Genomic DNA, 24,092 nt, shown 5'->3' with positions numbered 1-24,092 from the left:
AAAGGCATTGAAGGGGTGTGTAACCATGTGTTTGGGGGTCGGCTGGGCAAGCCACCACCCACACTAAAACGTGTATATATTATGGCATGTTTGAGCGTTCAAACTCATCATTCAACAAGCATCATTCACTCAAGTGAAGTGCGCAGATATAAAGTTCGCATAAGGGACAAGAGTTGAGCACATAGCTCATGCACTAGTCTTGGAGGGCACACAGAGATAGTTTGTACTTGGAGATTGGGTGAAGGCATGGGCAAGGTGTGCCCGGTGTTCGGTCGAAGTGCAGATTTGTGTTGGACTTGGCAAGGGTGTCTTGGTGGCTCGGGTGAGCACCCGCCCATCCTGCAAGGTGTGCATAAGGTTGTAAAAGGCAGGGTTGCCTTTGATTGTAAAATTTGGCTAAGTATGAGAGTTGGTCTTGCCAAGACATACTTGTATATTGTAAATTGATGTTCTTAATATATTATCGGGCAGACTCATATTACAGGGAGTTGCCCCTCCCTTTATACTGTGCAATTGTTGTTCTCTTTTATAATTGCTGATGATAATGAATGAGTATGAGTGTTCATTAGTATAAAGGATAAACATAATATTGCTTGGTTGCGAAACACAAACTAAGGAAAAGTGTAATAGGCGTAGTCCATGAACATTAGTATTGGTGAAAAGAAAGTGTTCGATGGTGCTGCACCTCGCTATAAGCGGTTGGAAGACTACCGCAGGTGTAGGGGCATGACAAGTGGTATCAAAGATTCGGTTTGAAGCCGGTGAGCAGTGTTTCTCGTGTCAGTGCAAAGGGTACTTGCAGGTGAAGGAAGCCGTTTCACACAAGTGGAACAAGGGTTGGTTCAGGTTGCAGGTGACTTGGTGAAGCTGGTAAAGAATCGTGAAGGATGTCTATCTTGCAGGAAGTGGGTTTTGCAACATTCGAGGAATTTGAAGGGAGTCTATGAAGAATCAAGGGAGGTTGAACAAAAGTTTGCAGAATGGGGAAAAGGCTTGTTTAAAGCAAAGGATGCTCTTCGTGCCTTGGCCAAGGAAGGGATTTCTGACAGGAATAGGGACGAGGCCTATCAACTTGTGAAGGAAGTGGACTTGTTTGAAGCAGAACTCAAGGAATTGGAGATAAGGTGGAAATTGATTTGAAAAAAGTGGGAATGGCTAACTCTTGAGGTGAAACATTCCATAGCTTTGACTCATAAGGAGAAAGCTGCAAAAGATAAAAGGAATGAAGATGCTTCTATAGGGATGATGTAGATACTTGGTGCTTCTGCTACTATGGAGGTGGCCTCTAGGAGGGATCCTGAGAGGGACAGATTGGAGTATGTTCGAATGAAGGTTGGAGGTACTCATGTACTCACTATCGTGGATAGTGAGGCTTCTCACAACTTCATGGGTGAAGATACTGCGAGAAGAATTGGGCTGAAATTTGTACCGGCAAAGGCACAAATGAAGATAATGAATTCTCCTCCTATTGAGATTCTTGGTATAGCTGAGAAGGTGGACACTACACTTGGTGAATGGACAGGGAAGGTCGACTTCACTATAGTGCGGATTGATGACTATGAAGCTATATTGGGGATGGAATTCATGAAACAATTTGATGCTATGATTGTTCCACATTTGAAGAAGCTCTATATTTATGATGGAAGGGAAGATGTACCCATTGGTGTGACAAGGCCTGATTGTAAGTTGGGAGTGATGCAAATGAAGGATGAAAAGAGAATGGGAGACATGAGTAAGCGGTTGTCTACTGTTGAGGCAAATCTTACTGAGCAGTCATTGGTCATCAGGTCACTTTTAGATAGCATCTTGGACTTGTCAAGAAGGCTAGAGTTGGTTGAGGATGATGATGATGATGAGGAAGTATATGTGAGGTCAGATGCCTAGAAGGAAGACTGGGTTGCTTATCTACAAAGGATGGAGATTGAGGATCCTGATACATGGATCAAGTTGATTAGTGAGGGAGAGCCTTCAGGCTCAACTCCCTCTACATCTTCTTAGATGGACGAGAAGATGGGGCTCATTGTTAGCTGCTCATGGCAGTGAGTCCTTGAATGTGTTGAGTAGGTACAACTGATGATGCAGGGATGGTTTGGCGTCAAGCATCATTACATGTTGCAGATGAGATGGATGGAGTTTCCATGGACCCGAGCATGGATTATGGAGATAGATTCTTGATGAGCCAAGAATGTGGCAGGATGTATTGAGGAACAACTGATGATGGCATGAGGATGTTCACTCTCATGGTTTGAGCATGACAGTTGGATTAGCTACCCAACTAGTTCAGACATGGGGTTGTGAAGCGTGCAGAGATATGTTAGCATTGTGTTGGAGTATCATGACAGAGGCTCACATTGGGGATACATGATGAGGTCAACATGAGATGTTTCAGCGGAGATTGTGGCAGAGGGGTCAATGATCATGGATCGAGATGATCTCTGATGGAGGACATACCGTAGAGGTGTATACCTTGGTATGGTTATCTTGGTGATAGTTGGTCACTAAGGTGAGACATGATGGAGATGGAGTTCTACATATGTTGCAGGGATGTTTGCCTTATGTGGAGGAGTTAACATCATTGAAAGTGATGATCTTGGTGGATGGCTACCGGGATGGTATGTTGTCGAGGACAACAACGATTTTAGGTGGAGGAGGATGTAAGGTCCTCGGGCGCGGGCGCGGTTGGGCGCCGGGCGAGTCGGCGTGCACGAAGGGCGCGGGTTCAGGCAACTAGCGAGTCAGGATGCACGATAGGGTGCACGAGCGCGGGGGCACACGGGCGGGCGCGGGCGCACGGGCAGGCGCCCGCTACATGACAATGCAACGAAACGGCGAGCTGCTTGCGACGAAAGTGTAAACGACAGATTACAACACTTGGAAAAATGTGATGGTTTATACCCACAATGGGAGTGCCTTGCGATGAGGGTTGGCTGACCTATGAGGAAGGGCAAGGCCGACATGAAAAGGTGTTGAAGGGGTGTGTAACCATGTGTTTGGGGGTCGGCTGGGCAAGCCACCACCCACCCTAAAATGTGTATATATTATGGCATGTTTGAGCGTTCAAACTCATCATTCGACAAGAATCATTCGCTCAAGTGAAGTGCGCATAAGGGACAAGAGGTGAGCGCATAGCTCATGCGCTAGTCTTAGAGGGTGCACAGAGATAGTTCATACTTGGAGATTGCGTGAAGGCATGGGCAAGGTGTGCCCAGTGTTCGGTCGAAGTGCAGATTTGTGTTGGACTTAGCGAGGGTGTCTTGGTGGCTCGGGTGAGCACCCGCCCATCGTGAAAGGTGTTCATAAGGTTGTAAAAGGTAGGGTTGCCTTTGATTGTAAAATTTGGCTAAGTATGAGACTTGGTCTTGCCAAGACATACTTGTATATTGTAAATTGATGTTCTTAATATATTATCGGGCAGACTCATATTACAGGGAGTTGCCCCTCCCTTTATACTATGCAATTGTTGTTCTCTTTTATGATTGCTGATGATAATGAATGAGGATGGGTGTTCATTAGTATAAAGGATAAACATAATATTGCTTGGTTTCGAAACACAAACTAAGTAAGGAAAGGTGTAATAGGCGTAGTCCACGAACATTAGTATTGGTGAAAAGAAAGTGCTTGGTGGTGCCGCACCTAGCTATAAGCGGTTGGAAGACTACCGCAAGTGTAGGGGCGTGACAGGCGTGGGTGCGGGTGACCAGCGAGTCGGGCTGCACGATGGGCATGCGGGCGGGTCCGCGGGCGTGCGGGCGGGCGAGCACGGGCGCACGGGCGAGCGCGCGCTGCACGACAAAGCGACGAAACGGCGAGCTGCTTGCGACAAAAGTGTAAACGACGGGTTGCGACACTTGGAAAATTGAGATGGTTTATACCCACGATGGGAGCGCCTTGCAATGACGGTTGGCCAACCTATGAGGAAGGGCTAGACCAACATGAAAAGGCATTGAAGGGGTGTGTAACGATGTGTTTGGGGGTCGGCTGGGAAAGGCACCACCCACACTAAAAACGTGTATATATTATGGCATGTTTGAGCATTCAAACTCATCATTCACTCAAGTGAAGTGCGTAGATCTAAAGTGCACAGAAGGGACAAGAGGTGAGCGCATAGCTCATGCGCTAGTCTTGGAGGGCGCACAGAGTAGTTCGTACTTGGAGATTGGGTGAAGGCATGGGCAAGGTGTGACCGGTGTTCGGTCGAAGTGCAGATTTGTGTTGGACTTGGCGAGGGTGTCTTGGTGTCTCGGGTGAACACCCGCCCATCATGCAAGGTGTGCATAAGGTTGTAAAAGGCAGGGTTGCCTTTGGTTGTAAAATTTGTGTAAGTATGAGACTTGGTCTTGCCAAGACATACTTGTATATTGTAAATTGATGTTCTTAATATGTGATCGGGCAGACTCATATTACAAGGAGTTGCCCTTCCCTTTATACTGTGCAATTGTTGTTCTCTTTTATAATTACTGATGATAATGAATGAGTATTGGTGTTCATTAGTATAAAAGATAAACATAATATTTCTTGGTTGTGAAACAAAAACTAAGTAAGGAAAAGTGTAATAGGCGTAGTCCACGAACATTAGTATTGGTGAAAAGAAAATGTTCGGTGGTGCTGCACCTCACTATAAGTGGTTGGAAAACTACCACCGGTGTAGGGGCGTGATAGGGCTGCATGATAGGGTGCGCGGGTGGGCGCGAGGGCGCGCGGGCGGGCGCGCGGGAGCACGGGCGGGAGCGTGCTGCACGACAATGCGACGAAACGGCGAGCTGTTTGCGACAAAAGTGTAAACGACAGATTACGATACTTTGGGAAAATGCGATGGTTTATACCCACAATGGGAGCGCCTTGCGATGAGGGTTGGCCAACCTATGAGGAAGGGAAAGGCTAACATGAAAAGGCGTTGAAGGGGTGTTTTACCATGTGTTTGGGGGTCGGCTGGGCAAGCCACCACCCACACTAAAACGTGTATATATTATGGCATGTTTGTGCATTCAAACTCACCATTCGACAAGCATCACTCGCTCAAGTGAAGTGCGTAGATCTAAGGTGCGCAGAAGGGACAAGAGGTGAGCACATAGCTCATGTGCTAGTCTTGGAGGGCACACAGAGATAGTTCGTACTTGGAGATTGGGTGAAGGCGTGGGCAAGGTGTGCCTGGTGTTCGGTCGAAGTGCAGATTTGTGTTGGACTTGGCGAGGGTGTCCTGGTGGCTCGGGTGAGCACCCGTCCATCGTGCAAGGTGTGCACAAGATTGTAAAAGGCAGGGTTGCCTTTGATTGTAAAATTTGGCTAAGTATGAGACTTTGTCTTGCCAGGACATACTTGTATATTGTAAATTGATGTTCTTAATATATTATCGGGCAGACTCATATTACAGGGAGTTGCCCCACCCTTTATACTCTGCAATTGTTGTTCTCTTTTATAATTGCTGATGATAATGAATGAGTATGGGTGTTCATTAGTATAAAGGATAAACATAATATTGCTTGGTTGTGAAAAACAAACTAAGTAAGTAAAAGTGTAATAGGCGTAGTCCACGAACATTAGTATTGGTGAAAAGAAATTGTTCGGTCGTGCCGCACCTCGCTATAAGCGGTTGGAAGACTACCGCAGGTGTAGGGGCGTGACAGGTGGTATCAGGGCTTCGGTTTCAAGCCAGTGAGCAGGGTTGCTCTTGACAGCGGAAAGGGTACTTGCAGGTGAAGGAAGCCGTTTCACACAAGTGGAACAAGGGTTGGTTTAGGTTGCAGGTGACTGATAGGAGGATTGAGTTGATTAGTGAGGGAGAGCCTTCAGGCTCAAATCCCTCTACATCTTCTTAGATGGATGAGAAGATGGGGCTCATTTTTACCTGCTCATGGCAGTGAGTCCTTGAATGTGTTGAGCAGGTACGACTGATGATGCAGGGATGGTTAGGCATTAAGCATCATGACATGTTGCAGATGAGATGGATGGAGTTTCCATGGACCTGAGCATGGATTATGGAGATAGATTCTTGATGAGTCAAGAATGTGGCAAGAAGTTTTGAGGAACAACTAATGATGGCATGAGGATGTTCACTCTCATGGTTTGAGCGTGACAGTTAGATTAGCTACCCAACTAGTTCAGACATGGGGTCGCAAAGTGTGCAGAGATATGTTAGCATTGTGTTGGAGTATCATGACAGAGGCTCACATTGGAGACACATGATGAGGTCGACACGAGATGTTGCAGTGGAGATTGTGGCAGAGGGGTCGATGATCATGGATCGAGATGATATCTGATGGAGGACATACCATAGAGGTGTATGCCTTGGTATGGTTATCTTGGTGATAGTTGGTCACTAACGTGAGACATGATGGAGATGGAGTTCTACATAAGTTGTAGGGATGTTTGCCTTATGTGGAGGAGTTGACATCATGGAAAATGATGATCTTGGTGGATGGCTACCGGGATGGTATGTCGTCGAGGACGACAACGATTTTAGGTGGAGGAGGATGTAAGGTCCTCGGGCGCAGGCACGGTTGGGCGTCGGGCGAGTCGGCGTGCATGACGGGCACGGGTGTGGGCGACCGGCGAGTCGGGCTACATGATAGGGCGCGCGGGCGCACGGGTGGGCGCGGGCGCATGGGGGGACGCGGGCACATGGGCGGGCACGGGCGCATGGTCGGGCGTGGGCGCACAGGCTTGCGCTCGCTGCACGACAATGTGACGAAACAGCGAGCTGCTTGCAATGAAAGTGTAAACGACAGATTACGGCACCTGGGAAAATGCGATGGTTTATACCCATAATGGGAGCACCTTGCGATGAGGGTTGGCCAACCTGTGAGGAAGGGAAAGGTCGGCATGAAAAGGCGTTGAAGGGGTGTGTAACCATGTGTTTTGGGGTCGGCTGGGCAAGCCACCACCCACACTAAAACGTGTATGTATTATGGCATGTTTGAGCGTTCAAACTCATTATTCGTCAAGCATCATTCGCTCAAGTGAAGTGCACAGATACAAAGTGCGCAGAAGGGACAAGAGGTGAGTGCATAGCTCAGGCACTAGTCATGGAGGGTGCACAGAGATAGTTCGTACTTGGAGATTGGGTGAAGGCGTGGGCAAGGTGCGCCCGGTGTTCGGTCGAACTGCAGATTTGTGTTGGACTTGGCGAGGGTGTCTTGGTGGCTTGGGTGAGCACCTGCCCATCGTGCAAGGTGTGCACAAGATTGTAAAAGGCAGGGTTGCCTTTGATTGTAAAATCTGGCTAAGTATGAGACTTGGTCTTGCCAAGACATACTTGTATATTGTAAATTGATGTTCTTAATATATTATTGGGTAGACTCATATTACAGGGAGTTGCCCCTCCCTTTATATTGTGCAATTGTTGTTCTCTTTTATAATTGCTGATGATAATGAATGAGTATGGGTGTTCATTAGTTTAAAGGATAAACATAATATTGCTTGGTTGTGAAACACAAACTAAGTGAGGAAAAGTGTAATAGGCGTAGTCCACGAACATTAGTATTGGTGAAAAGAAAGTGTTCGGTGGTGCCGCACCTCACTATAAGCGGTTGGAAGACTACTGCAGGTGTATGGGCGTGACACCTGGTGTCACGCCCCTACACCTGTGGTAGTCTTCCAACTGCTTATAGCGAGGTGCGGCACCACCGAACACTTTCTTTTCACCAATACTAATGCTCGTGGACTACGCCTATTACACTTTTCCTTACTTAGTTTGTGTTTCGCAACCAAGCAATATTATGTTTATCCTTTATACTAATGAACACCCATACTCATTCATTATCATAAGTAATTATAAAAGAGAACAACAATTGCACAGTATAAAGGGAGGGGCAACTCCCTTTAATATGAGTTTGCCCGATATTATATTAAGAACATCAATTTACAATATACATGTATGTCTTAGCAAGACCAAGTCTCATACTTAGCCAAATTTTACAATCGAAGGCAACCCTGCCTTTTACAACCTTGTGCACACCTTGCATGATGGGCGGGTGCTCACCCGAGCCACCAAGACACTGTTGCCAAGTCCAACACAAATCTCCACTTCGACCGAACACTGGGCACTCCTTGCCCATGCCTTCACCTAATCTCCAAGTGAACTATCTCTATGCGTCCTCCAAGGCTAGCGCATGATCTATGCGCTCACTTCTTGTCCTTTCTATGCACTTTAGATCTGTGCATCCCTTGAGTGAACGATGCTTATCGAATTGATTCATTTGAGCTCCATCGCATACATGTTTATAGTCACCATAGCGTGTGGGTGGGATGCCTAGTTGACCACCCCACAAACGCTATACACACCCCTTGCATGCTTGTTTTAAGTCGGCCTTTCCCTTTCATGGTAGGTCGACCACTCCTATTGAAAACGCTCCCAACTGGGGGTATAAACCATCGTTTATCGCATTTCATTTTGCCATCGTTCAGCCTTTCGTCACACTGAACTCGCCATTTTGTCGCATTACCGTGCAGCCGCGCCTGCCCGTGCGCCTGCGCCCACCCGTATGCCCGCGCGCCCTCCCACGCGCCCATCGTGTAGCCCGACTCGTCGGCCGCTCGAACCCACGCCCGTCGTGCACGCCGACTCGCCCGGCGCCCAACTGCGCCCGCGCCCAAGGACCTTACATCCTCCTCCACCTAAAATCGTTGTCGTCCTCGACAACATACCATCCCAATAGCCATCCACCAAGATCATCACTATCCATGATGTCAACTCCTCCACATAAGGCAAACATCCCTGCAACATATGTAGAACTCCATCTCCATCATGTCTCACCTTAGTGACCAACTGCCACCAAGATAACCATACCAAGGTATACACCTCTACGATATGTCCGCCATCAGATATCATCTCGATCCATGATCATCGACCCCTCTGCCACAATCTCCACTGCAACATCTCGTGTCGACCCCATCATGTGTCCCAATGTGAGCCTCTGTCATGATTCTCCAACACAATGCTAACATATCTTTGCACACTTCGCGACCCCATGTCTGAACTAGTTGGGTAGCTAATCCAACTGTCACACTCAAACCATGAGAGTGAACATCCTCATGCCATCATTAGTTGTTCCTCAAAAAATCTTGCCACATTCTTGACTCATCAAGAATCTATCTCCATAATCCATGCTCAGGTCCATGGAAACTCCATCCATCTCATCTGTAACATGTCATGATGCTTGATGCCAAACCATCCCTGCATCATCAATCGTACCTGCTCAACACATTTAAGGACTCATTGCCATGATCAGCTAACAATGAGCCCCATATTCTCATCCATCTAAGAATATGTATAGGGAGTAGAGCCTGAATGCTCTCCCTCACTAATCAATTCGATCCACTTATCAGGATCGTCAATCTCCATCCTTTGTAGATAAGAAACCCGGTCTTCCTTCTGGACATCCGGCCTCACATATACCTCCTCATCATCATCATCATCCTCAACCAACCCTAACCTTCTTGACAAGTCCAAGATGCTATCTGAAAGTGACTTGATGACCAATGACTGCTCGGTAAGCTTTGCCTCAACGGTAGACAATCGCTTACTCATGTCTCCCATTCTCTTCTCATCCTCCATTTGCATCACTCCCAACTTACAATCAGGTCTTATCACACCAATGGTTGGTACACCAATGGGTACATCTTCCCTTCCATCATAAATATAGATCTTCTTCAAATGTGGAACAATCATAGCATCAAATTGTTTCATGAATTCCATCCCCAATACAGCTTCATAGTCATTAATCCACACTATAGTGAAGTCGACCTTCCCTGTCCATTCACCAAGTGTAGTGTCCACCTTCTCAGCTATACCAAGAATCTCAATAGGAGGAGAATTCACTGTCTTCATTTGTGCCTTTTCCGGTACAAATTTTAGCCCAATTCTTCTCACAGTATCTTCACCCATGAGGTTGTGAGAAGCCACACTATCCACCATAGTGAGTACATCAGCACCTCCCACCTTCATTCAAACATACTCCAATCTGTTCCTCTCAGGATCACTCCTAGAGGCCACCTCCGTAGTATCAGAAGCACCAAGTATCTGCAATCCGCACAGAAGCATCTTCATTCTTCGCATCAGACTGTACAATAGCAGCCACCTTTGGTTTAGAAGGACAATTCTTCACCATGTGTGGTCTTGCACATATCCAACACTTCAAGGCTTTCTTCGTCTTCGAACCATCATCCGATTTCGAAGCATCATCCTTCTTCTACTCTTTTGGTTTATTAGACTTCTTCTTCTCATCAGAAGTCTCATCATAATGCTCCACCAACCTATCAACAGCAGCAAAAGCTTCCTCAAGTGTCCTAATCTTCTGCCTCTTCACTTCATTACGTGCCCAAGGCTTCAACCCAATAATGAAGTTGAACACCTTGTCCCTCTCCGCCATGTCAGGAAGTTCCAGAACTGCACTTGCAAACTCTCGTTGGTATGCTTGTAGGCTCCCGATCTGCTTTATGTACTTAATCTTTGTCCTTGCTTCCCACGTTTCATCCTGAGGACTGAAATGGGTCTGCAAAGCCTTCTTCATGTCATCCCACAAAGTGATGTCATCAGCACTGCCATTGGCAATCTGGTCCATCCTCCTTCGCCACCACATCTTAGCATCCTTGTTCAAGAACTGAGCAGCTACCTTGACCTTTGTCTCCTCATCAGATAGACCCAACCGTTCCAAGTATTGCTCCATGTCCCATAGAAAGTTGCCAAGAGTTTTTGCATTCCTTGTGCCATCATAAGGTTCTGGTTCCTTGACCTTCACATGAGGCATTCCTCCACCTGAGTTATGCCTCACGGCCTTCTTCAATATCGCGATCTCATCCTTGGCTTCGTCAAGAGATTTCTTCAATTTCACGATCTCTGCAAGACCCTGATCCCTTGCTTCTTCAACCTCCTTGACCCTTATTTCAAGTTGTGTACACATAAGATCAATGTACACATGTTGTGTTCAGAGTTATTCAAAATCTTCCTTCATCTTCGAGTTGGCCTCTTGCTCCTTAGTGAACAAGTCCATCTTCCTATCCCAGGAAGTTTCCATAACCTCCATCCTCAATAGCATCTTTTCCATAAGTGCTATAGTAGCATCTTGTCCATGACTAGACCCAGCTTGAGATTCAGCCGCCATCTCTAACAGCTTCTTCTTCTTCTACAACCTAGTTTCGACCATCCAACAGCTTCACCGAGTCACCTGCGACCTGAACCAACCCTTGTTTCACTTGTGTGAAACAGCTTCCTTCACCTGCAAGTGCCCTTTCCACTGTCACGAGCAACCCTGCTCACTGGCTTCAAACCGAAGCTCTGATACCACCTGTCACAAAGCGCAGGTGTGTATCAGCTTCAACGCTTCAACACCAGCACCAGCTCCCTGGCACTAGCTCTGATACCATCTGTCACGCCCCTACACCTGCGGTAGTCTTCCAACCGCTTATAGCAAGGTGCGGCACCATCGAACACTTTCTTTTCACCAATACTAATGTTCGTGGACTACGCATATTACACGTTTTCCTTACTTAGTTTGTGTTTCGAAACCAAGCAATATTATGTTTATTCTTTATACTAATGAACACCCATACTCATTCATTATCATCAGTAATTATAAAAGAGAACAACAATTGCACAGTATAAAGGGAGGGGCAACTCTCTTGTAATATGAGTCTACCCGATATTATATTAAGAACATCAATTTACAATATACAAGTATGTCTTGGAAATACCAAGTCTCATACTTAGCCAATTTTTACAATCGAAGGCAACCCTGCCTTTTACAACCTTATGCACACCCTGCATGATGGGCGGGTGCTCACCCGAGCCACCAAGACACCCTCACCAAGTCCAACACAAATCTGCACTTTGACCTAACACCGGGCACACCTTGCCCACGCCTTCACCCAATCTCCAAGTGAACTATCTCTATGCGTCCTCCAAGACTAGTGCATGAGCTATGCGCTCACTTCTTGTCCTTTCTGCACACTTTAGATCTGCGCACTTCCCTTGAGTGAACGATGCTTGTCAAATTGATTCATTTGAGCTCCATCACATACATGTTTATAGTCACCATAGCGTGTGGGTGGGGTGCCCAGCCGACCGCCCCACAAACGCTATACACACCCCTTGCACGCTTGTTTTAAGTCGGCCTTTCCCTTTCATGGTAGGTCGGCCACTCCTATTGCAAACGCTCCCAACCGGGGGTATAAACCATCATTTATCGCATTTCATTTTGCCATCGTTAAGCCTTTCGTCGCACTAAACTCACCGTTTCGTCGCATTACTGTGCAGCCGCGCCTGCCCGTGCACCCGCGCCTGCCCATGCACCCGCGCGCCCATCGTTTAGCCTGACTTGCCGGTCGCCTGCACCCGCGCCCGTCATGCACGCCGACTCGTCCGGTGCCCAACCGCACCCGCGCCCGAGGACCTTACACCTGGTGTGACGCCCCTACACTTGCGGTAGTCTTCCAACCGCTTATAGCAAGGTGTGGCACCATCGAACACTTTCTTTTCACCAATACTAATGTTCATGGACTATGCCTATTACACTTTTCCTTACTTAGTTTGTGTTTCGCAACAAAGAAATATTATGTTTATCCTTTATACTAATGAACACGCGTACTCATTCATTATCATCAGTAATTATAAAAGAGAACAACAGTTGCACAATATAACGGGAGGGGCAACTCCCTGTAATATGAGTCTACCTGATAATATATTAAGAACATCAATTTACAATATACAAGTATGTCTTGGCAAGACCAAGTCTCATACTTAGCCAATTTTTACAATCGAAGGCAACCCTGCCTTTTACAACCTTGTGCACACCTTGCACGATGGGTGGGTGCTCACCCGAGCCACCAAGACACCCTCGTCAAGTCCAACACAAATCTTCACTTCGACCGAACACCGGGCACACCTTGCCCACCCCTTCACCTAATCTCCAAGTACGAACAACCTCTGTGCGTCCTCCAAGTCTAGCGCATGAGCTATGCGCTCACTTCTTATACCTTCTGCGCACTCTAGATCTGCGCACTTCCTTTGAGTGAATGATGCTTGTCGAATTGATTCATTTGACCTCCATCGCATACATGTTTATAGTCACTATAGCGTGTGGGTGGGTTGTCCAGCCGATCGCCCCACAAACGCTATACACACCCCTTGCACGCTTGTTTTAAGTCAACCACTCCTATTGCAAACGCTCTCAACCGGGGGTATAAACCATCGTTCAGCCATTCGTCACACTGAACTTGCTGTTTCGTAGCATTGTTGTGTAGCCGCGCCTGCCCGTGCGCCCGCGCGCTCGCTCGCCTGCGCGCCCATCGTGCAGCGCGACTCACCGGTCGCCCGCACCCGCGCCCGTCTTGCACGGCGACTCGCCCGGCGCCCAGCTGCGCCCGCGCCCAAGGACCTTACATCGTCCTCCACCTAAAATTGTTGTCGTCCTCAACAACATACCATCTCGGTAGCCATCCACCAAGATCATCCTATCCATGATGTCAACTCCTCCACATAGGGCAAACATCCCTACAACATATGTAGAACTCCATCTCCATCATGTCTCACCTTAGTGACCAACTGCCACCAAGATAACCATGCCAAGGTATACACCTCTACGGTATGTCCTCCATCAGATATCATCTCGATCCATGGTCATCGACCCCTCTGCCACAATCTCTACTGCGACATCTCGTGTCGACCTCATCATGTGTCATCCCTCCATGTAGTCTTCCATCAGATGCCAACACATTTGTATCATGTGTTACCATGTCTTCGACTAATGCCAACATATCTTTGCACATTGGTACCCCTCATGACTCGAACTAGTCGGGTGATGAGTCCAACCATACACCCAAACCATAAGAATGCACATCCTTACACCACCACAAGTCTTCTCATGACTCCTGCTACATCTCGGACTCATCAAGAATCTATCAATCCATGCTTAGGTCCATAGAAGCTCCATCCCATCTGCAACATGCTCCATATAACCAACCCGATGTCCATGACTCTAGTTGTCCATGGTGCCCACCCCTTGTAGGCCCCATCTCAACCTCTGGTCATTTGCATCCAAGTCTGCATCTGTCATAAGGAAGCCTTCTCCCAAGGCCCCTTGCAAAGTTGGTGTGGTTCCTCCCTATCAAGGACTCCACACCAACCTCCCTCCAAGGTTGTCTATAGAGAAAGGAGGGCCAGGAAGTTTCCTCCCTGACTCTCATCCACCCATGTGTCAGATTGATGTTGTGTCCTCAAGTATCTATGCACAGCCTCAATCTCCTCACATGTACATCCAAGCTCTCCTAACTTGTCTTTCGTCAACTGAAAGTCATATATTCCCATAGCATACCTGCAAAAGTCCACTATCCCAGCAGGATCTCTACCTCCATAATCCTCATCAACCAATGCCTCTAAAGTAGTACTTGGACTCCCTTCACTTGCAACTCCATTGTGAAGATCATCAGTAGAAGATGCTGCCAATAAGTGTCTCCATGTTCGTGAGGTTGTCTTCTCACTTCCATTATCCTTCTTCCCAGCTCTTGCAACGAAGTCAATCAACTTCCTTTCCTTTGTTGTTTGAGTAACACTCCCAAGTCCTCTTTGTTCCACATCCTCATGCTTCACATTCGGATCTTTGGGATACAAAACCATAGAAGTCATCCTTGGTCTATATCCTAAGCAACTCCTCCTGTTCATCGGTACCATCATGGTTCTTCCTTCAACTGTGATCAAGAGAATGTCCCGGTCCACCATTGGTATGGCTTGTGCAAGCTCCATAAAGTCCAGCCCCAACACCATAGAATGATCATCCATGTCCATAGCCCTTAAGTCCAACTTTCCAAACCATGATCCCACTTTCACCTGAGTGTCCTTCAACACCCCATAAACAGCTCTAATGGTAGAGTTGACTGCTTTGAAAGCACTCCATTCCCTCTCCATCTTTGCTTTCTACCCAAAAGACTTTGCTGCCTTCCTACTTAAGAAGCTATGAGTAGCCCCCATATCCACCAAAGCTGCAAATCTCTTGCCCTTCATGGTTACCTGCACAAAACTTAGCTTCAAGGAATCACCTCCCTTTGTTGGCTTTGTCTTGCGCCTTACATCAGCAACCTTCTTCAACAATTCAGCCTCAGAAGTGTCAATTGGCTCATGCTCCACCTTGACCTTCCTTTTAAGGTACTTCACCTCCCTTCTTGGCTCCTCTAAGCAACTCAATCCTGGTCCAGCTTGACTCTCCTCAAGCTCGCCCTTCATCGCATCTTGCTCAAGTGCACCAACCAAGTGTCCACCGACCAAGTTCATAGAACTAAACTTTCGAATGTCCTCTGGATGCTCTTAGTAGTGAGTTCCCAACTTGTCAATGTAGCCGAGCTCATCCTGCTCAATCACAACAACCTTCTTACCAAGAAGCTTCTTCTTTATCTCCTCCTCAACTTGCTTGATTTCGGCTTCCACCCTAGCACTTTCCTTCCTTAACCGGGCTCTTTCATCAAAGAGCTCTTGAAGATCAAGACCACTTCGTTGGATCTCCTCATCAAGTTCCTTGAGTTCAACATCTGTTGTACTTTCACATTGGCTCTTGAGTTCTTCAAGTTCCCTCCTTAGTTCCGAACAACTCTCCCGAATCTTCATCCTTTCGGTCTTCATCGAAACCCAGTCAGAACTCCATTGACTCATTCGTTCCAACACTTTGTACCAGAAAGTTTCAACTGCACTATGGCTAGACTCACCTATCGTAGGTTCATCTACCATCCCTGCCTTTTTAGCCACCTCCATGTTCACCAAGTCACCTGCAACCCTGAACCAGCCCTTGTTCCACTTGTATGTTTAACAACTTCCTTCACCTGCAAGTACCTGTCATCAACTTCCAATTGTATGCACACTTGCTTCACCTGGCTTCCTGCAAGACTCCTCCAAGTCTTCAGACTAGCTCTGATACCACCTGTCACACCCCTACACCTACGGTAGTCTTCCAACCGCTTATAGCGAGGTGCGGCACCACCGAACACTTTCTTTTCACCAATACTAATGTTCGTGGACTACGCCTTTTACACTTTTCCTTACTTAGTTTGTGTTTCGCAACCAAGCAATATTATGTTTATCCTTTATACTAATGAACACCCATACTCATTCATTATCATCAGCAATTATAAAAGAGAACAATAATTGCACAGTACAAAGGGAGGGGCAACTCCCTGTAATATGAGTCTGCCTGATAATATATTAAGAACATTAATTTACAATATAAAAGTATGTCTTGGCAAGACCAAGTCTCATACTTAGCCAATTTTTACAATCGAAGGCAACCCTGTCTTTTACAACCTTGTGCACACCTTGCACGATGGGCGGGTGCTCACCCGAGCCACCAAGACACCCTCGCCAAGTCCAACACAAATCTGCACTTCGACCGAACACCGGGCACACCTTGCCCACGCCTTCACCCAATCTCCAAGTACGAACAACCTCTATGCGTCCTCCAAGTCTAGCACATGAGTTATGCGCTCACTTCTTGTACCTTTTGCGCACTCTAGATCTGCGCACTTCCTTTGAGTGAACGATGCTTGTCGAATTGATTCATTTGAGCTCCATTGCATACATGTTTATAGTCACTATAGCGTGTGGGTGGGTTGTCCAGCCGACAACCCCACAAACGTTATACACACCCCTTGCACGCTTTTTTTAAGTCGACCTCTCCCTTTAATGGTAGGTCGGCCACTCCTATTGCAAACGCTCCCAACCGGGGGTATAAACCATAGTTCAACCTTTCGTCGCACTAAACTCGCCCTTTCGTCGCATTGTCGTGCAGCCACACTCGCCCGTGCGCTTGCACCCGCATGCCCGCCCGCACGCCCGCCCACCCGCCTGCCCGCACGCCCATCACGCAGCCCGACTCGCCGGTCGTCCGCACCTGCGGCCGTCGTGCACGCCGACTTGCCCGGTGCCCAACCGCGCCCATGTCCAAGGACCTTGTACCCGGGGTCGAGTGCAAGTTTCCGCTGGTGAACCCTAGTTACACTAAGTGCCTGGACAGAACGAAGAAGGACCTGATTTTGGCCACAGTGGCATCGTCACTCATTGGGTGTTTTATCATGGCTGTGTTTGCGAATTTTCCCTTGGCACTGGCACCCGACATGGGGCCAAACGCGTATTTTTCTTATACAGTTGTGGGTTACCATGGCTCCGGGTTGATCTCGTATAAAAGCGCCCTGGCAGCTGTTTTTATCGAGGGGATTTTGTTTCTGCTCATTGCGGCTCTCGGTTTCAGGACGAAGCTCACCAAGATGGTGTCGAAGTCGGTTCGAATCTCTTCGTCCGCAGGGATCGGTCTGTTTCTTGCCTTCATCAGGCTGTAGTCCAGCGAGGGCATCAGGCTCATCCAGTACAGCTCATCGACTCTGGTAACACTGGGCGCTTACCCAAAAAAATACATGGTCGGGCTAGTGCCGGTGTAGACATTTCTCAATGGGACAACAGAGCTTATCGCCAGAGGCACCATCTCAGGCGACATTTTTTGCCTCAAGGGACGAATGGAGAGCCCCACTTTCTGGCTCGGAATCGTCAGCTTCGTTATCATTGCTTACTGCCTGGTGCACAACGTGAAGGGCGCTATGATCTACAGAATCGTGTTCGTGACCGCCATCTCATGGTTCCGCCACACTTAGGTCACTTACTTCAACGACACCACAACACGGAACAAGTCCTACGATTATTTCAAAAATTCATAGATGTGCACAAGATTACCGGCACAGTCGGGGCCCTGAGCTTCAAGGATTTCCATAGCGGGCAGCTCTGGGTTGCTCTCATCACGTTTCTCTACATAGATCTGCTAGACACCACCGGGACGCTTTACTCCATGGCCAAATTCGCAGGTTTCGTTGATGAAAAGGGGGATTTCGAAGGTCAATACTTTGCCTTCATGAGCGACGTGTAAATGTGTTAGAAAACCTACACAGATGAATCTAGCTAGTAAAGGTTGAACACACAGCTTTGCAGAGCAAAAACACTAAAATAAAATCGACAGAAGAAAAGAATGATGCATTTGAAAATATGTTACAATGCTCATGATATAGCATCACTGGGTGAAGATCCCAAGGTAATGCACTATAGTGGTGATCAATGAGAAGACTCAACACCTACAACAAGTTCCGGAGATAACTAGTCAGTTGCGGAGTTAAAGAAGGAGCAAATCAAGGAGTAACTCATGCAAAAGGAATCTTGCATGCAATCCCATGCTCTAACTAAGAGTATGCATGTAGGTGTGTAGTAGTTGCAACATACAAAAGCAATCTTGCATGCAGTCCCATGCTCTAACTAAGAGTCTGCATGTGGTGTGTAGAAGTTCCAACAGCCCCCCTGAACACCACTATGAGGAAAATAGAAAATGGGCCCTGGAAACTAAGGCCAAAGATCACCCAAAATACAGTGCAACTTGTACTAAAATTGAGGAAAGAGGGAAAACCTCGCGGGAAAAACCCCCCCTCAAAATACAATGTAATCAAAAGAAAAGAGGAAGAAAAATACAGTTGCTAAGCAATCATGTCCTTCACTCCAAGACGATCGCGCAAAGAGCGAAACTTCTACTCAGTGAATGTCTTGGTGAAGATGTCTGCAGTCTGTTCTGCTAAAGGAAAGAACTGCAAATCAATGACCCGATCATGTACTAAGTCTCTGATGTAGTGCATATGGATCTCTATGTGCTTCATCCACTGCCGCTGTACTGGATCCCTGCAAAATTTGAGAGTGCTCTGGTTGTCACACCAGATGACAATGGGCTGGTGGAACTGGACGCCCAACTCAGTGAGGAAGTGTTGTAGCCACAGAGCCTGAATGGTGATGTTGACTACTCCTCGGCACTCAGCCTCAGCTGAAGAGAGAGCAATAGCAGCCTGCTTCTTGCTCGACCAACAGATAGGGCCAAATCCTAGACTGACTGAATATCCGGAGGTGGACTTGCGATCAATGCTGTCTCCCGCCCAATCAGAATCTGTGAAGCCAAGGAGATTCAATGCAGTGCATGCTGCATAGTGAATCCCGAAGGTGATGGTGCCCTGCACATATCAGAGGATGCGCTTGGCAGCATTCCAGTGTAGCTCATGCAGCTCCTGCATGTATCTGGAAACTACCCCTAATGCATATGAGAGATCTGGTCTGGAGTGGGTGAGGTACAATAAGCTCCCCACTAGCTATCGGTAGAGAGTGTTGTCAACTAATGGAGTGTCACCTCCATCCTCAAGGCGGACCCCAGACAGAAAAGGAGTTGGTGCTGGCTTGCAGTCAGTCATGCGAAATCTCTCGAGGAGATCCTGTGCATACTTAGCCTGAGAGAGTTTGATGCCTGTGGCATTCTGGCTGATCTCAAGACCAAGAAAGAAGTGTAATGGACCCATGTCCGTCATCAAGAACCTATCATGCAAGGCCCTCTTGACTATAGCAATGGCTGAAGCCGAGCTACCAGTGATTAGGATATCATCTACATACAAAACTAAGATAAGAAGAGAATCATGTGTCCTAAGCATGTAAACATTCAGATTAGACTTACATCTTTCAAAGTTTTGTGATAAGAGAAAAGAATCCATCTTCGCGTACCAAGCTCTCGAGGCGTGATTAAGGTCGTAGAGAGATTTCTCCGGTCTGCAGACCAAAGACGAATCCTGAATGAAACCATGTGGCTGCTCCATGTAGATCTCCTCAGATAGGTCTCCGTGAAGAAAGGCATTCTTCACATCCATCTTACGTACTTCCCACCGCTGGGCAGTCCCAATGGCAAGTGTAAGGCGTATGGAATCCATCTTTGCTACTGGAGCAAAGGTCTCGTCATAATCAATGCCATGCACTTGTTGGAAGCCTTTGGCTACTAGCCTTACTTTCCGTCTAGTGATTTGGCCATCTGCAGCACTCTTGGTCCTGTAGACCCATTTGCATCAGAAAAGTCTCCTTCCTGAAGGAAGGGGGACCAGATCCCAAGTCTGGTTCTCGAGGAGGGAGTTATACTCCTCCTCCATGGCGGACTCCCAAGATGGATGCCCAGCAGCCTCAGCATAAGACTGTGGATCAGAAGACTGAACCAAATGACAATGCCAGGAGGGCAATGGTTCAGTGGTAGTGAGGACAAGAGGAGGCTCAATAAACTCTAAGCTAGTCCTCTGCAGATCAGAATTATCCCCCACAAGACCATTTCTAGTAGCTGGTTGGTCTTGTGCATATAGCTCATGTAAGCTCCTTATTCTCTGATTTATGACAGGGGAATATGATTCACTGCTGGAAGCCCGATCTAGGCTTGGATGTGGATCATAATTTGCATGCACTAGATTTGTATCTGAAGACTCTGTCTTTGCATCTGCATGCTCTTCCTCTTCATCTTCATGATCCGTATCTGCATCTGAGTGCACTAAGTCATCATCTCGGACATGAGGTAGATAAAAAGTGTTTGCATGCGGCGCTTGAGGTGCATGCAAGAGACTTTCCTCAAATTTGACACTTCGCTCAATGATGAGCTTGTCCGTAGAGGGAATCAGGAGTTGATATCCCTTCACACCATCAGGGTATCCAACAAAGATGCACTCAATGCTCTGTGGATCAAGAGCTTTCCTCTTTTCAGAGGGGATCCAGGCCCATGCTCGAGAGCCGAAAACACGGAGGTGAGTGACCTTTGGTTTAGTGCTGCTCCAAGCCTCAAAGGGGGTCTGATCCTTGATAGACCTATGAGGAGATCTGTTCTGGATGTAGTTAGCACAATTAAGTGCTTCGACCCAGAGCTTATGAGGCAGTGACTTAGCATGCAACATGCAGGAAGCCATCTCTTTGAGAGATCGGTTCTTTCTCTCAACAACTCCATTCTGCTGCGGAGTGTATGGAACTGTGTACTGCAATTGTATGCCAGACTGAAGGAAAAGGTTCCGAAGTGTTGTGTTAACATATTACCCCCCATTGTCTGTACGGAGGGCTTTGATCTTTCTCTCTGACTATGTCTCAACTAGTGCTTTGAAATCTTCAAAGTGCTCAAAAACTTCAGATTTGTTCCTAAGAAGATACACCCAAGTATACCATGAGAAGTCATCAATAAATGTAAGCACATACCTTGCTTTGTTGATGGAAGGATGAGGAAAAGGCCCCATGAGATCACTATGGATCAAATCTAGAGGAGAGGATGCTCTATGAGTCTTGTCGGTGTCAAACTTTTCTCTGGGATGTTTGCCAAGAACACACCCTTCACAAACTCCTTTGGAGAAACTGATATTTGGCAAGCCTTCCACCATCTCATTCTTGCTTAGCTGCTGCATTTACCTGTAATTTAAGTGACCAAACCTCTCGTGCCAAAGCCTACTACTAACATCAGCATGTGTAAGCAATAAGGAGGATTCGGATTCAATAAATTCAGAAAATGTATACAGTCTGGCTCCACTGTTTACCTCACCAGTTGCAATTTTGGCGCTGCTATGTAGATCATATATGTTCACTACATTTGGAGTGAATTCCACTCTCTTTCAGGTGCCAGAATGAGTGATCTGATAAATTGAAAGCAGGTTTACCGAAAGTTTTGGAACATGAAGCACATCTTCAAAGCTTCCGTGTAAAAGTTCCACTCTACCTTTTCCAGTGACCTCAATAGGTGAGTCATCTCCCATGAGGATGGGAGGTCCTTTGCATGCATCCAAAGAGGAATAGACTTCCTTTGCAGCAACCATATGATGTGATGCACCAGAATCTATAATCCATGCATCAGGAGAAGAATTAATTGCAACTAAAGCATGAAAATTGTTACCTTTCCCGTGTGGCGGATCCTTAGTTTTCTTCTTGGCACCCTGAGGGATGTGGTCCCCAAGGTTGTGCTTCTGAAGGATTTCTGCCATTTGGTCAGTTTTTTTCTTCATGCAAGAGGATTCTGGATGGAATCCTCTTTGACAGTAGGTGCATCTGTTTCCTTTCTTCCCTTTCTCATTTCTCGAGCCGGAGGAGTCATTGAAGGGCTTGGTGTACCCTTCCTTCTTTGTATGGGAATGTGCTTTTCCTTTGTCTTTTTGCTACTGATTTTTCTGATTTGAATCAGATCTGTGATTTTTATTGTGGCTGCCATCATGCACAGCAATTGCATCTGCTTTTGGAGGTTTGATTTTCCCCATGCCAATGAGTTTATCTTGCTCAAAAATAAGGGACTCCATAAATTCTTTGAGAGAAGGCATAGTGTAGGATTTACCTGTTGCGAGCCTTACTGAATGAAATGTAGACACAAAGACGGAGTATTCCGGTCCGAGCTTTGACATAATAGAGAGAACTTGGCGACTCTCCTCCTTGGATTTGTCAATTCCACAACCCTTGAGTTGCAGCAATAGATCATTATATTTGGTGAAGAAGTCTTGAATTCTGTCATAGTTCCGTGGATCCAATGATAGCAGCTCCACTTCGAGCAGATGTCCTTTCATCTCATCCTGTTTCCCATAGAGATCTTCAACCTTTTTCCAAATCTCATTGGGAGTATTGCAAGCAGATAGATGAAACTGCAACTCTGGAGAGATGCACATGCATATGGATCCGTGGGCCTCATCCATATGGTTGAGGTACTTGGATTTCTCTATGGCTGAAGTGGGTTCCACTTCTGTAGCCATGGTAATCCTATACAACCCTTTATGACGAAGGTATTGAGCCATTTGGTCCTTCCATTCATGATAGTTGTACGGTGTTAGGATCGATGCTTTGGGAAACTCCATTTTTCTGTCAATCTTCGATCTCCAAGCTGTAACACTTGCAAAATAAAGTACTCGTGTGCCTTTTATCTAGCAACCTGTGGGCTCTGATACCATGTAAATGTGTTAGAAAACTTGCACAGATGAATCTAGCTAGTAAAGGTTGAACACACAGCTTTGTAGAGCAAAAACACTAAAAGAAAATCGAAAGAAGAAAAGAATGATGCATTCGAAAATATGTTACAATGCTCATGATATAGCATCACTGGGTGAAGATCCTAAGGTAATGCACTATAGTGGTGATCAATGAGAAGACTCAACACCTACAACAAGTTCTGGAGATAATTAGTTAGTTGCGGAGTTAAAGAAGGAGCAAATCAAGGAGTAACTCATGCAAAAGGAATCTTGCATGTAATCCCATGCTCTAACTAAGAGTCCGCATGTAGGTGTGTAGTAGTTCCAACATGCAAAAGGAATCTTGCATGTAGTCCCATGCTCTAACTAAGAGTCTACATGTAGGTGTGTAGTAGTTCCAACATCCATTGCCATCGTTATCGGTTCTCTGCTCTGCACTTCGCCTGTTACAACGTTCATCGAGTCGTCCACGGGAGTCCGCGAAGGAGGCCGCACGGGACTCACAGCTCTAATGGTCTCCTGCTATTTCTTTCTTGCCTTCTTCTTCACGCCGCTTTTGGCCTCCATCCCACTGTGGGTCGTCGGGCCGCCGCTGATTCTAGTCGGTGTGCTGATGATGAAGTCCGTGTTGGAAATGACTGGGAGAACATGCGGGAAGCCATTCCGGCCTTCGTTACTCTCATTGTCATGCCCAACACCTACTCAATCAGCTATGGTTTGCTCGGCGGAATCGGGACCTTCATCGTTCTGCATCTCTGGGATTGGGTCAAGGATGCCTACGGAACTGTCGCCGATAAGCGGAGGAGCCAGTCCCCCACAGCCGTAGCCACCGTTGCCGGCCCCACGCAGAGAGACATTGAGGTGAACGGATCTAGCATCTGACTTCGGCGGCGGGGATCGAACTCGTGACCTACCCAATAAAACACTCACAGGTTGTTATTCTATTATGGTTTATTGCTAACAGGTAGCTTAGAAATCAAAGTTGGGCTTCGCAGCAGGTTGACTCCGCCATGGCATGTATATTATTTATTTTCAATGAAATTTACCTGGTTTTTGACTTGCATACTGTACAATGACCTGCATCTCGTCATGCCATGAAAAATTCACACTTATCTTTTTTCAATTAAAAAAAATGCATGATTCATTGAGCTCTGAGGTCAGCATCTAATCCTAGGTTATATATTTTTTTGGAGTTGTTTTTAATGTGATTTTTTGGACTTTTGGGTGCCGGAATCCGATGGAAAATTTTGAGGTGAAATCTTGATTTGTGTTATTTAAACTAGTTTTTTGACTATATATGGATTCAGCGCCCTAGAAAA

General features: G+C 46.7%; 1 pseudogene; it reads left to right on the top strand.

Annotated features, from left to right (window-relative positions):
* The first annotated feature begins 16,791 nt into the window (after positions 1 to 16,791).
* On the top strand, positions 16,792 to 23,655 carry LOC149166560 (adenine/guanine permease AZG1 pseudogene; annotated as a pseudogene).
* Positions 23,656 to 24,092: the final 437 nt, after the last annotated feature.

The sequence above is a fragment of the Pinus tabuliformis genome, chromosome 5_1 (genome assembly GCF_031772625.1).
Source record: "Pinus tabuliformis cultivar Carrire ecotype Pingquan chromosome 5_1, CPIR1, whole genome shotgun sequence".
Taxonomy (NCBI): Eukaryota; Viridiplantae; Streptophyta; class Pinopsida; order Pinales; family Pinaceae; genus Pinus; species Pinus tabuliformis.
Note: the sequence above shows the minus strand (reverse complement) of the source record. Positions and strands in the feature narration are given on the sequence as shown.